At 38.2% G+C, this 15,509-nt stretch overlaps 1 protein-coding gene across 14 annotated transcripts in view; it reads right to left on the bottom strand.

Annotated features, from left to right (window-relative positions):
- The window catches only part of PLCB4 (phospholipase C beta 4), a 388,840-nt gene that overhangs the window by 235,374 nt on the left and 137,957 nt on the right, over nucleotides 1-15,509 (bottom strand). For 10 of the 14 annotated variants that reach the window (XM_081291654.1, XM_081291659.1, XM_081291649.1 and 7 more), the window contains one exon: nucleotides 11,797-11,856. The exons of the other annotated variants lie outside the window; for them this stretch is intronic. The gene's annotated coding sequence lies outside the window, so the exon portion shown is untranslated. The remainder of the gene's footprint in view (nucleotides 1-11,796; nucleotides 11,857-15,509) is intronic. 14 annotated transcript variants of the gene reach the window in all.

Raw genomic sequence — 15,509 nt, 5'->3', positions numbered from 1 at the left:
ACCCAAGTAACTAGCAGGAAAATCAAGATATTATAGACATCATAGTCTTGTCCATCAGTCCAAAAGCTATTTCAGGCCCCGTTGCCCTCACCTTCCTCCCAAACCATACACACACACACACACACACACAAAATGTAAGTAGCCACTGTTGTGCTCTGTAGCTGAAAATTAAATTAGAATATTCTAGAACATTCTGTAAGTAGAAAGTGCATTTATGCTTTTATGGGGGGGTCTCTTTCATTCAGCAAAATTTTTTAATTTGTTCTAATTAGTTACACATGACAGTAGATTGCATTTTGACACATCATACATAAATGGAGTATAACTTCTCATTTTTCTGGCTATACACAATATAGAGTTACACAGGTCATATTTTTGTGGTTTTTCCACATTGTGTCAGTAACCTGCTGCTTTTTTATTGCAAAGCTGCATCCCATTGCAGACATGCATCTTAATGTGTCCATCATCTTTCAGTGGATATATTTTCTTAGTTTTTGCCATGATAACTAAAACTTCTAAGAATATTCATGTACAAGTATTTGAGTAGAAGTATATTTTTATTCTCTTGGAGGAAAAAAACGAGGAGAAAAATTATAGGAATCCTTCAGTAAGTGTTTATATATGTGTGTGTGTATATATATATATATATATATATATATATATATATATATATATGTAAGAATCTGCCAAATGGTTTTTATAGGTTTATGTATGTACTAAAAAAATAGATTTAATTTTGCTTTCCCAGGAAAATAATTTTCATATTGGAATTTTGGGTTTTTATACACTAGTGTACTTTCTCTGCCCTACAAGGCGCAGATAGATTGTTCTCTGTTCCATGGAAATTGACTCTACAACAGGACAAAAGAAGAGCTGTTATAAACAGCAATTTCATATGAAGCATTTAATTAATAAGAGGGAGGGCTCCCTAAACAGAGCCCCAGTGGGTAGTATAGATTAGCAAATCTGGTGAGCAGGAGGTAAAGCTCTCTAAGAAGGTTTATATGCACCATGTTCTCTCATATAAAGTGTTACAGTTGAATTTTCTAAATCTACTCTCTGGACACAAGCCCCAAGAGACCCCATTCTTCTGTCAGAGCTTCAGGAGGCTCAACTCCAAGAGTTAAGGGCTGGAGGTTTCCACCAGGCCACCTAACCCACAGGAGCTACCATCTAAGGATAAAAGAAAAGAACAGCTTTCACCCAGATCTCCTCCGACTAGGCTCTCTCACAGTGAGCTGGAGACACCAAGTCTTGCAGAAAAATAAGACATCCAGGGGTGTAAGAAATGTCTGGCTTAAACTACATATCCCAATTTGGGAATAAAGAGTGACCATCCATATATAAATGAACTCGTAATTCCTTTCTAGATCGTTACTTTCTGATTTATGAGTATAGACAAAATCTGTTATGATCATAAAATATAATAGGCCCCCAAACTTTGCTTTTTTATTTACCTGAAAAGGTCTATTTTCCCACTTCTTGAATCTGGGCTGGCCTATGATTCACTTCAGGAAAATGTGGCAGAAATACTGGTATGTGCTTTGGCACTTTTGCTCTCAGTACTTTGTTACTGTTATGGGAAGGAGTCTTCCGACCCTGCCAGAAGGCAAGAGCCACATGCAGGAGAAATGAACCAGCCCAACAAAGGCAATCCTAGACCAGTCAGGCCTCAACAAACTCGCAGCTAACCAGAGTCACATAAGTGAGCCCAACGGAAGTCGAAACAACTTCACAGCAAAGGCCAGTCCAAATGGCCAACCCATGAAATTATGAGCTCCTTTTTTAAGCTACCTTGTGTTGGGGGTAGTTTATTATGCAGCAAACCCTAACTCATACACTGATCAATTAGGAAAGTAGTTTCTTCCCATTATCAGTCCACAGATTAACCTGTACAAATTTTCCTTATCCTCATGGCCCACTTTTCTGGCTCTTCTATCTTTTTTCTGTCTTTCTTTACCCTGTGCTACCAGTTGGGCACTGAATTTTATTGTCTCTACCTGCAATTCAACTGTTGATGCCTTGACCCCCAGTCTTCTAAAAGCACATGTATTTAAAAACAGAATCTTCAAAGAAGTGATTCAGTTAGAAATAGGCTGCCAGGGTAGAAATAATCCCATCTGTTTGATGTCCTTTTAAGCAGATGACATCTAGTCACATAAGAAGCATCAGCGATGTATCTACACAGGGGGAAGACCATGTGAGGACCCAGTAAGAAAACAGCCATCTAGAAGCCAAGGAGAAAGGCCTCAAGAGAAACCACCCTTGCCAATACTCTGATTGTGGGTGTCCTGCCTTCCAAACTGAGGATATGAGCCACCCAGTCTGTGCTATTTTACTATGGGAGCCCCAACCAATTTTCACTGCTTATGGGAGAAAAAAAAATGTGTAATAAATTCCCAACCTTCTGCCCTGATGGTCACTCTTTATTCCCAATTTAGGATATGTATTTTAAGCCAAACATTCATCAAAAATTTTTAATCACAAAAGCTTCCCCCTTTGCTGTTGAAATATCTTCAAGTGTATTAAATGTATCAAAGTAAAAAAAAAAAAAAAAGAAAAGAAAATCTCATCACTTTAAGGGAAGCACATTTTCAAGAAAGGGAGTTTATTTTTGTACCTGTTTAAATGAGATTTTACTGTTGCTAGTCCTTCGAAGGACTTGTTTCCTGTAAGGAATTCACTGGATGCAGGAGACAGGAGGTTGTAGTCTATACTTTCCCTGGAAATACTAGAAAAAGACTGCCATATAGAGCAACTTTAGGAATCACCCCTTTGGTATATTTAACAACAACAACAAAAGGTTTCTATTTATTCAGCATTTACTATGTTTTCAGCACTCTGTTTTATGTAGTTGTTTGCAGCAGATGGAAATTTTATCTTCACAATGATAGCACATGCTCCAGCAAAGACTTGAAAACCAAGCTATTCTGACTTTAGAGGTCTGCTCCAGCTGGTACCTAAGTCAGGCCAGTGACATCTGTTGTCCCTCAGGGATCTGCTCCCTTCATTTCTCTCAACAGTTCTTGGAGGGGGATCCAGGGTGGGCTGCACTTCCAGATAGCTCTGCCAAGTCTTTTCAGTGCAGGAAGGACTCAGGAGCTTCACCCTATCTTCTCCAGAACTCTCCTCCCAACCTAGGCCCCTGGAAAGGAAAGCACCTCTCTTACCTGCACACAAAGAAACATCTGAGCTTCAGGAAGACCTGTACCAGCCAGCAGGGAACATCCCATATCATTGTAGATGGCCCTGGGTCTTTTGCTCTAGCCCATTTCTTGATACTCAGTTTAGTTCATCTAATCCAAACAGCTTTCCCTGCACAGTTGAGTTTTCCACTCTATGTTCTAGGCTCATGAGTGGCTAATACATATGCACACACATACACATGCATATGCATGTCTCTAACCATATTTTAAGGAAGGTCAGCCAAAGAACCTATGTGTTTATCACATCTTCTCATTGTCAAGACACGCAGGGGTTAAAACAGTTTTCTTCTAGTCAGTAGGAGCAATTCACTAGATGAGGACTTTGAGGACCATCTGGAAATGCTTAAAGAGTAGCTGCTGAGGATTCACAGCTAAGAGTTCTTTCCAAAAGGAAAATCCCACATGGTTCCCGCAACTCTCAAAGGAATGGACTAGAGGTCAAATACACTGGAAACAAATGTGACTCATCTCAGCAAATAATGCCAGAAAACTCACCTTGCTCTGTCTCCCCACTATTCTGTTATGTTACTTGATTTTAATGTCTACATCACAACTTTCTTTTACATAAGAGGGTTTTAAAAAATGATTTATGCAACTGAAGATGACAATTAATAAAGTTGAACATGTGCATCAATCAGTATGATGTCTAGTTATCTTTGCAAATATGAAGGTTGCACATTTGATCTTTTTCAAAAGGCCCCTGGAACAGGGCCACCTGGTAATAAGCAGCTTAAATCCACTGTCTGTGCATTGTCTTTGCTTTGAATAACACGGATGCAGTTTGCATTAAGGTTTCTATGGATTGACAGGAAGAATGAGGGGCTTCTGGATTCTAGTATGTGTAAAATAACCCCACAGGGCATATGTCTATGAACTGGGGTTGCTGCCTTCTCCCAAAATGTAATGTCACAATAAAAGAATCACTAGAGTACAAAACAATAATAAAAAGAGAAGGTTCAGGACCTGTGAATAAATAAAATAATAGTAAAAAAAGGAAGCTGGAGGACTCATATTTTCTGAATTCAAAACTTACTACAAAAACACAATAATCAACAAATAGACATGTAGAACAATGGAAGAGAATTGATAGTCAAAAAATAAACCCACACATCTCTCTCTGGCCAATGGATTATTGAAAAGGATATTAAGGTCATTCAATAAGGAAAGAAGAGTCCCTCCAACAAATGGTCTTGGGGCAACTGGGGATATCCACAGGCAAATAAATGAATTTGGACCTCTACCTCATAGCATAGGCAAAACAGACTGATGACCTAAATTTGAGAACTACAAACATACAAGTCTTAGAAGAAACCATGGGATAAATCTTTATATCCCTGGATTCTTAAACACATCAATGAAATATAAATAGATCTTAAATTGGACAATTATTGAAGAGACAAGTAAAAAATTATTTCATCAAAATTAAAAATTTTATGCATTGAAAGACATTTTGCAGAAAGTTAAAATTCAACCAACAAAACAGGATAAAATATCTACAAGTCATAACTGATAAGGACCAATTATCTAGTATATATAAAAACACCTATAACTAATTTAACAACAAAAAGGCAAACAATTGACTTTAAAAAATGCAAAGGGCCGGGCAGAATGACACATACCTATAACCTCAGCTACTTGTGAGGCTAAGGCAGAAAGATCTCAAGTTTGAGGTCAGCCTCAGAAACAGTGAGAACTTGTCTTAAAATAAAAAATAAAAAGTAGTGGAGAGGTAGCTCAGTGGTAGACACCCCTGGGTTCAATCTCTAGTATCGCTTCCCCCTACCAACAGGCAAAGGATGTGAATAGAACATTTCTCCAAGGAAGACGTACACATAGCCAGCAAGGAAGTGAAAAGACACAAATATCATTAGTCATTAAGAATACAAATCAAAACCACAATGAGGTACAATTTTACACTCACTAGGAAGGCTATAATAAAAACAACCACAGCAAAGGAAAAATGAGTGTTGGAAAGGATACAGAGAAATTGGAACTTTCATGGTTGCTGGTAGGCATCTAAAATGGGGCAGCCACTATGGAAAACAGTTCTGTAGCCCTTCAAATAGCTAAATATAGAATTACCATATAAGCCAGGAAGTCCATTCCTAGGAAGATACAAAGAGTTGAAGACTTGGACTCAAACAAATACATGTATACACACATTCATTCCAGTACTCCTCACAGTAGCCAAACAATGGAAACAGCTGAATGTCTACCAACAGATAAACAAATACACATATACATACGTATGTCATATATATACATGAATGACATTGTTATTCAGCTATCCAAAGGAACAATATAGTGGCATATGCTATCACATGAGAGAGCTTCTAAAACATTATTCCTCATCAAAGAAGTTACGGACTGAAGGCCACATTTTAAATGACTATATAAAATACTTAAAATAGGTGGATCCATGTAGATACAAAGCAAATTGGTAGTTTTCAGGGGCTAGGGAAAGGAAAAATGGAGAACAGTTGCTTACTGGGTATGGTTTTTGCAGGGGAAGACGGGTTATAAAAATATTTTGGAACTAGATAGGTAGTTGAATAAGATTATAGTGTACTAAATGGCACTAAATTGTTCAGTTCCAAATGGTTAATTTAAACTGAATTCACTTCTATTAAGAGAGACAGCAGGGGGAAGAAGAAGAGACAAGGCAAAGTAACCCAGGTTTTCTAGTAAGACTGAAGACCCCGAGGGTGGGGTGGGTGGCAGAAATGAGCACTAGGTAAGGCACTAATGCTGGTGAGAAGAAGGAGTGGAAACGCATGAGAAGCAAGTGGTTTGGAGATAGAGATGGTCTTCCCTACAGAAAAGGAGCAGGACTATGCAACCTAGAATCCCCACTAATGTTACTCCATAAAGTCTCAGAGGGCATCATTAGGTCAGAGAAGGGCCCCAAAGTGAGAACAGTGTGGATCCTTAAGCTTCTCAAGACCCTGCTAGTCCCTTGCAGGCCCTTTATTCTTTTTATATTTGTAAGGGGGAGGGGAGAAGCAGAAGGCTACAAAGAAAGAGAAATACAAGGAGAAATTCTGAGCATCATAAGACAGTTCTGCTGTATATCAACATGCACATGAAAAAAAAAAACAGAAGAAACACTGGAATGAGGATACTGAGTATTTGCAATGAGATAGTTCCTCTATGTGCCATCTCCTTGCCCATACTTCCAAATCCCAATGAATTAGGTGATATTGTGCTCATTTTAAAGATGGGGAAACCAAGGTCCCAGACTTCAGAGTTCACATACTTCCACACTACGATGAATAGCCAGGTGACAAACTTAAATCATCAGTTTTTCAACAAACTTGTAATTTCTTAAGGAAAGCTGGGTAGAATTCTTTTTTTTTTTTTTTTTGTAGGTTCAATAAGAACCCAATATCCCCAATGCAGAATTACTGCATTTGGAATTCTCCAAATTCTAGACCACTGTATTATTATTCATGGGGTATAAAGACAGTACAATCATATCAATTTCTTACAGCTTATTTTTTTTTCATGATAAGCTACCTGAATCCTGGTTATAAAATCCTAAGTCCTCCAGTCATATGGGAAAGGTCAAGAGATCATGTCAGCACTGTCACCAAAAGAGCTGCTGGAGTCTTCCTCCAACTGCTCTCTTCCTGATTTGGTGACACTTGATTCCCCCCACAGGCCAAGAAATATGGAAAGGAATGAAGCAGCTGATTTGCCAGGTGGTTGCAGCCCAAGGTCACTGGCTGGTTCCCCTCCTGGGAAAGTGTATTTTGGTCCTCAGTCCTCAGCAAACTGCATTTTCCTGCCTGAGGACAATATGAGATGCCTGTTTCTCTCTTTAAGAAAATCAGATAAAAGCTTTTCAAATGCAACAATTTCCAATGGTTTTATCAATATTTCATAGATGTATCTCCCAGAACCTCAAAAAGTATTACAAAGATGAATTGAATTTGCTCATTTCTCCCCCTCTCTTTTATAGAAATACAACAAACAAAGGAATCAATTCCAATTTGGGGGAGTGTTTTGGTGGGGGAGCCCCTATTTCAGGTCTGGAAGAGATTCAGGATATTCAATTTAAGATGGGAGTATACAGAGTGGGTGAGAGGACAAGAACTCCCGTCTTCAGAATAAGTCCTTACTGTCACCACCAGCAGGGCCCCTGGGAAATAAAATTACAAGGACTTCACCATGCTCACACCCGCAAGCAATACATGAAGACCTTAATCCAGGAAACTATAAAATACAAAGGCAACAGCTAAAATCTGAGACAATATTCTATACGAGACTGTCAGACCTTTTCCAGTTTCTCCAAACCTTGGGGGGAAACTGAAGCTGGAACAAATAATAATGCTAATACAACCTTTGAAAAGTTGAACTGAAAAACAGGACAAGCCTTAAGCATTTTCCAGAATAGAAAGCTGACATTTTGTTTTCAAACCTCACATAATCCTGCTATCATTGTTAGTTAATACTTCTTTTCTCTAACATTTTATTTTAAAATAAATAAGGTCGTTTCTGGGGTTTTTTGGTTTTTTTTGTTTTGTTTTGTTTTTGTTGTTGTTGTTATTTCTGTGTTTCTGTATATACACGCATTCAGTGGATGGGTATGACCATATCCCTTCTACCTAGATTCTAACAATCAATATTTTATTCATTTGTGGGGAGGAGGTATCATACCGGGAACTGAACTCAAGGGCACTCAACCACTGAGTCACACCCACAGCCTATTCTGTATTGTTTCTAGAGACAGGGTCTCACTGAGTTGCTTAGTTCCTCACTTTTGCTGAGGCTGGCTCTGAACTCATGATCCTCCTTCCTCAGTCTCCTGAGCCGCTGGAATTACAGGTGTGCGCCATCATGCCCAGCTACAATTAATATTTTATTCTACTACCTTTCTTCAATAGCTAGTCCTTTATCCATCAGTTCTTCTTCTTTTTTTTTTTTAATGCATTCCACAGTAAATAAGTTTGCCGAATGGAGCACATTTCACCAAACTCTTACATAGCTGGCATTTCAACCATTTCTCATTGAAGGTTGTGAGGTCACAAGAAAGAAAGTGAGCTGAATGCTCATTGTGTACCTAAAGTCAGGGCCTGTTATGATTTGGATAGAAATTGTCTCCTAAGAAGTAGAAGATGGTTAAAAGACATGAGAGCCAAAAAATAATAAATTTAACATGTATGCTTGGAAATACTTCTAGCAAGAATAACTATCCACCACAGAATATCCTTATTTCTTCTTACAGGACACTGAGAATATTATTCATGATGGCATTCATTTAAGGAAGGTTTTGAAATTCTAGATTTTATTTTCCTAACTTAATATATGCACAAATTCTACTTGCTGAAAATTACCTAGCTTTCTCTCCACACTGCAATTATTTTAGGACTTAGATTTTTTATAGCAGTAGCTTACTACGTCCTCAAGGGAAGAAAATGAATTTTACACAGCTTCTTAATTCACACCAAGAAATGGCCAAAGAGATGCAGAATGTGGCTCAGGAGGGAGGAAGCAAGTGAGATGGTGTGTTGTTCTGTGCACCACACCCTCTCAGTGTCCTGCCCCACACACCCACTGGATCCCTGATAACTGATCAACCTGATACCCATCTCCCAGCTTTTGTAGGCTTGGCTTCCAAAAGATGGCTCTCAAAACTTCTTAAGAAGAACTCCTTTCAACCCTGGAGCTGCTTTCTGTTTGGAGAGCAGAAATGTTGGGAAGTTTATGGTCCCTCTCCTACCTGCCCACAGCCAAATGGGAAAGCCAGGTCTCAATGCCAGGAACACACTCTCTGGAGCAACCGTGCTACAGAATTGTCCCAGGGATCATGGTAAGGAAGGAATTTTGCTTAAATCATTCCCCTACTTGGCTTCTTCCCTTCCCCCATTCACTAGTTCCCCTGGGAGCCCTGGCTTAATAAAGTACTTGTGCCTCATCTCAGGTCTGCTTCTGGAGAGCTCAGCTCGAGACTACCAGCATGTAAGAAGGTGCTCTAAGAAAATGAGAAGCCATAGATATCTGTGGTTGCTCTTGTTGTGCCAGGGGTAAAGAAGAAATATCAGTGACACTATAGAGTTTGAAAGTAACTGCAATATCCATGGCTTAATAAAACATGGTTCCTAAAGACTACTGCAGCAACTTTAAGACCTCCAGGTCTCAAATCTAGAAAAACGATAGTAACTGATGGTACAACGTATCTGTCTCTCCAGGCATGACAGTAGACAGGCCAGGAAAGTGTGTAAAGCTCTGAAGTACAGATAAAAAGAAAGTGAAGTCAACACCAAGTTTTGGTGAGCTGTATACCTAACACTTATGTTAAAACTCCGTATATAATCAATACTTAATAAGAACAATTATAAAAGCATTCACAGAGGATCGCAACACCCCAAACACGTATTAAGTAAGTTTTTCAAAAGAATATCATGACTTTCAAACTCAAATCCTACATGAAAGAAGTTATCAGGTTACTTTCTTTCTTTTCATCAAACTTGAAAGCAGTCTTTGGTTTGATTAGACTAATAAATTCCTCATCATCAGCAAAAGTTAGTCTGAAGCCAGCAATGCAAGGATACAGATAATTCATCCAAGAATAGTTACTTTGTTCTTTATCTAATTTTTTAAAAATTTTAGTAGTTTATTAATTAATGCTGATAATAAGCTAAGTTTAATGTGACACAAATAAGCAAGAAAAAAATACACCACTACAGGAGTTAAAAATATATTCTGAATCCCTACAGTGGATTTAAAAGGCCTGAAAAGAAAAGAAAAGAAAAGAAAAGAAAAGAAAAGAAAGAAAGAAAGAAAGAAAGAAAGAAAGAAAGAAAGAAAGAAAAGAAAGAAAAAATTAGAATTAGGACTACCATATCAATCAGCGTTGCTTACTGTTGGAATCATGGGGAAATAAGGCAGACCCAGATAAATTCAGGTTCTAGGGTCTAGATGTTTCCAGATTTAAGTATGGGAAGACATTTTTCAAATTATCAGATTTCAGTTCAATATTTTTAAAACTAATAAAATATCCAACATTTGAATGGTGCTTGAGTAGAGACTAAATTTTCTGATATTTAGGAGAGGATGGAAGGAAATACAAGGATGTATTTATTCTCTTTGGGGGAGGAGGGCAAGACTGACACAAACACCCAACATCTGTTGACCTAAAACCTGATATCATCCAAAGTTTTTGTAAAATCAAATGCACTTAATGTAAAGTGATTTTTACTTTCAACTTAAAATATTTAATAATAATAATTAAAAAAAACACTTCTAAGTTGTGGAGTTGTTGTTCTTCTTCCTCCTCCTCCTCCCTTTCCTTCTGCTTGAATCAAGTATTTATATTTATTAAACACATAATTCTTCATAGGAACCATTCATAATGCAGCTGATGAAAAACGGACTTATTTCAGGATACAACAATTACAAGGAAAGGGAACAGCCCAAAAAAGGAGTAAAAAGTAGATGATATGTCTATACTGATTTAAGGTCACTAAAATTCTCAGCACCCCTCAACTCTGCTTTGCCTACAAAGACAAGGCTTATGAGTCATCTTCAGAGAACAGTAAAATATAGTACACTCTACTAAAAATAGGGAGGAACATTTGATAATAAATCTACTTTCTTGGTATTCTCATGTCATCTGTCATCATTAAGTGTCAGGTTATGCGACTCCCTCCCTCCCCTCACAGAAAGGCCGGAAGGAAGTCAGCCATAGGCACTGGCAGAAGGTAATACGGTATCTGATGTGACACACAGCACACTGAAGACAAACTCACTGGTGTTGAAAGCCTGGGACACTGACCTCTCCTATAGGGAGAACAGCAAAGCTGCTGATCTGCATGATCACTATAAAATGACTTCTTATCCCTCCAAGAAAGAAGGGATAAGGGATACTTTTTAAATATATATATAAATATACATATATATATATATATATATATATATATATATATATATTGCTGCAATTAGAAAACAGCAAGATGATTATGAGGTCAGAAAAAAAAATACTCTTGTGTTGATTAGGAATCTGGTTCTAGCATAAAGCATTGGCAAGTTCCAGTAAATAAAACAAATTGACAATATAAAGATAGTTCCAGTTCCCATTTGGGCATTTTATGAAAGGTTTGTGAAATAGAACATTTGGGGACCACTGGAAGAATTTACGGACATTATCCCTGCAGGTAGTTGTCTCCAGGTGGAGGATTTTAGCTGACAATGAGCTTGGCTGTGAGTTTTCATGTTGGTGGAAACCTTCACAGTAAAACCCGCATAGGACCAAAGAGTCATATATGTTTTCCCTCAGAAAGAACTGTGGAGGATGAAAACCTCAAATGCACCTCTTGCTTACTAGGACCAGGCAACGCTACCACAGACACCAAGTAGAATATCTAACAAAAGCTGTAGTGCTCAAGTCAGCATAGAATGAATGAACTGAAACCTAGAAAATCCTAAGAGATTCTGCTGAACACCCCACCACATCAAGGAAAACAGCGTGAACAAGTTTCAAGAGGCTCCAGATGGGGCAACAGTGTGGAAGAAGAGATTCCTTTTCCAGACAGAAAGTTCTAGAACTCCACCACCAATAAATCTTCACCACTAGGTGCAGAGTACTCACCAGAGAGGTCTGGGACGAGAGCAAATGATGTCCACTTGATCAGACTCACCACACAGTGCCCTGTTAAGCAAACAGGCACAGACGTTGAGAAAAATCAATGTCAAGGGTCTTCTGAAATCGCATGATGAGAAATAGTCTTTGCACTTCAGATTCAGCGTCTACAATATATTTCTTAAAACTCATCAGAGAGACACATTAAAAAATTACTGACGGGCTGGGGTTGTAGCTCAGTGGTAGAGCGTTTGCCCAGCATGTGTGAGGCACTGGGTTCGATCCTGAGCACCACGTGAAAAAAGAAAATTAAATTAAAAAAAAAATTACTGACATTAGTTTTAGTCAACAAAGACATGGTCATTAAATCAGAATCATTTACTGCTTTACCCCGATCACAGTGTTCATACATCCTAGGGTGCTGATTTCCTACCCAACCTCTTATTTTAGTGAAATAATTAGGTAACAATTGAACAACAAAGCTATCTAGAATCTTCTTGAAGAAAATATAATTGTCTTTCCTGATTAATAGTAAAGTGCACTATAATTGGAAGAATCTTTCAAATGTCCTCAGATGAACTGTAACTGGAAAAAAAAAGCGTTCCAAGAAGTACAGTGCTGAACAGCAAAGATTGGCAACGGAATTGCATCCTTCCAGAGAACGAGACATTGTTTTCTATGTGTGTTTCTGTACTTTCTTTGCTAATCAGTGGTTTACTTCCATTCTGGAGTTGACACTAGATTTCTAGTTTGGCTCCAATTTTGATTTCAAGATCTTTCCAAGATTCAGTGGAAAAAAAAAAAAAAGGTCCAGGTATCACAAGTACATAAAAGGGATAGAGAGCCCCACTGCATGTGCGAAGAAAGTACAGGCTTAAAAACTGGCAATCAAGACCCGGGAAAATGATGTCTGTAAAGGTTTGAATTTGGAACTTGTAAAGTGTCCGCATCTACGTATGGAAATGTCCACAGCAGGGCCCCAGTCCCAGGAAGGAAGGTACATCCACACAAAATAAGACTATGAGGCTATTTCCGGTAAAAGAAAGAAGCAAATCTGAATCTAAATGAATGGTCATGAAACTAATTCTCAGGTCATATTGTCAATTTTTAAATAACCAAAGCAGTGTAGCAATACATGCACTAGGACTGAATTGTGTTAAGGCAAACCTCACCACCTCTATGTGAACACGCAGACATAAACATTGACATACGCACAAAGCGTATCTGGAGGAGTGACAAGAAACCAGAATATGGTGGCTGCTTCTGGGGAGCAGGTATTGAAGTGGAAAGGGAGCCTTTGGTTTTTGTTTGTTTGCTTACTTTTTTGTTAGTATTTTTTTCATTAGTTGCTCAAAACATTATAATGATCTTGACATATCATATATCATACATTTGATTCAAATGGGGTCTGAATTCTCATTTTTCCCCGTGTACAGATTGCAGGATCACATTGGTTATACAGCCACGTTTATACATACTGCCATACTAGTGCCTGTTGTATTCTGCTGCCTTTCGTAACCCCTTCCTATCTCCCCTCCCTTCCCCTCCCCTCCCCTCCCTTCCCATCACCTCTCTCTACCCATCTACTGTAACTCATTTCTCTCTCTTTTTTTTTCCTTCCCCCTCACACCATCTTATATGTAATTTTGTATATCAATGAGGGTCTCCTTCCATCTTCTGTGCAATTCCCCTTCTCTCTCCCATTCCCTCTCACCTCTCGTCCCTGTTTAATGGTAATCTTCTTCTCATGCTCTTCCTCCCTGCTCTGTTTTGAGTCGCCCCCCCTTATATCAAAGAAGATATTCAGCATTTGTTTTTTAAGGATTGGCTAGCTTCACTTAGCATAATCTGCTTTAATGCCATCCATTTCCCTGCAATTTTGTTATTGTTACTGAGATTGATCCCAGGGACATTTTATCACTGAATTATATCCCCTCCCCTTTTATTTGTTATTTGGAAACAGGGTCTCATTAAATTGCTTATGGCCTCACTAAGTACCTTGCCTTGAACTTGTGATCCTCCTGCCTCAGCCTCCCAAGCCTCTAGGATTATAGGAGCAGACCATGGTGCCCGGCTGAGCCTTTTAATATTTAAGTGTTATGTAATATTTGACCATGAAGCTTTCATAATTGAAACCAGAGAAAAATCCAATTCACTCCAAGCCTTCTATGGAAAGAAACATTCCATTTTAAAAAGAGAAAAATGACTTAACAAATAAATATACAGCATTATGTAAACTGACTTTATTAATTTTATAAATGTTTATTATGTTCCAGACTCTAAGCACAAATTACATCTTCATAATAGCCTACAAAAAAAAGACATAAAATACATGTGCTATGATTATTACTATTTTATAGAAGAGAAACCTGAGAAGTACAGGGGATATTCAAAAATCATAGCTGGCACTGAAACCCAGGCACCCTGATCCATGTTGAGTCTTTGCCCCTATGATACTGCCTCCCCCTCTGGGATTAATCATATTTCTCTATGCTATGTTTTATTTGAGACATGGTCTTGTTAAATCACCCAGGAAAGCCCTGAACTTGCCATCTTCTGCCTCTGCCTCGGAAGTAGCTGGGATTACAGGTGTATGCCACTGTGCCTGCCTTTATTTTTATATTTGTAATTATATATGAGCAAGATCGTAAATGCCATGAGAACAGGGATTCTGTGTGTATTGAAAACCATCATGTTACTCTTTTCTTCCTACATTAAACAGAGACTTGAGATGGGAGGGAAAGGGAGAGAAAAGGGAAATTGCATGGAAATGAAGGGAGACACTCATTGCTAAACAAAATTACATATAAGAGGTTGTGAGGGGAATGGGAAAATAAACAAAGAGAGAAATGAATTACAGTAGATGGGGTAGAGAGAGAAGATGGGAGGGGAGGGGAGGGGGATAGTAGGGGATAGGAAAGGTAGCAGAATACAACAGTCACTAATATGGCATTATGTAAAATTGTGGATGTGTAACTGATGTGATTCTGCAATCTGCATTTGGGGTAAAATTGGGAGTTCATAACCCATGTCAATCTAATGTATAAAATATAATATGTCAAGAGCTTTGTAATGTTGTGAACAACCAATAAAAAAAATGTAAAAAAAAAAATTAAAAAAAATAAATAAATAAATAAATAAAAAGAAAACCATCATGTACATACCCAGCACCTTGCATACTGCCTACACTTAGTAGGCGCTCAGTAAATCCATGTTGAATGGATGAATAACTAAGTGACTCACCTAGAGCTGGGAAGTTAAATTACATAACTCTCTCAGGCATCTTGGGACTATGAAACAGGCTGAGTTCCAAGAAAGCTTACTAATTAATGACCCTGCCAAACTTTGCTCCTCATTTTGAGAAACCTCTAACTGCCCAAGTCTTTTTGTAACCAGACTTAAAAAGTGAACACATATTTTTCCTTTCTTTCTCTAATTCCCTAGTGACCATCCAGCATTAAACTGTCACACTGTTCTATAAATCTTTCTAACTCTGTGCATACTTAGGATACTGCAGCATTTGAGAAAACCAGTGTTCTAATACCTCACAAAGAAGTCAAGCAGAATGAGCAGCTTGTCATGGACTCATTTGCCACTGGCATATCATGGGCAAACTCTTGTAAATGACCTTGTGTTGTAGTCACATGTGAATGAAGAGCCCAACCTACCAACTTTTCCATTCAAATATTATTATTCTGAGTGTGTGGGGTCTTTAGTAAAGG

This window comes from Spermophilus citellus (genome assembly GCF_964194105.1).
Source record: "Spermophilus citellus genome assembly, chromosome: 4".
NCBI classification, from domain to species: domain Eukaryota; kingdom Metazoa; phylum Chordata; class Mammalia; order Rodentia; family Sciuridae; genus Spermophilus; species Spermophilus citellus.
Note: the sequence above shows the minus strand (reverse complement) of the source record. Positions and strands in the feature narration are given on the sequence as shown.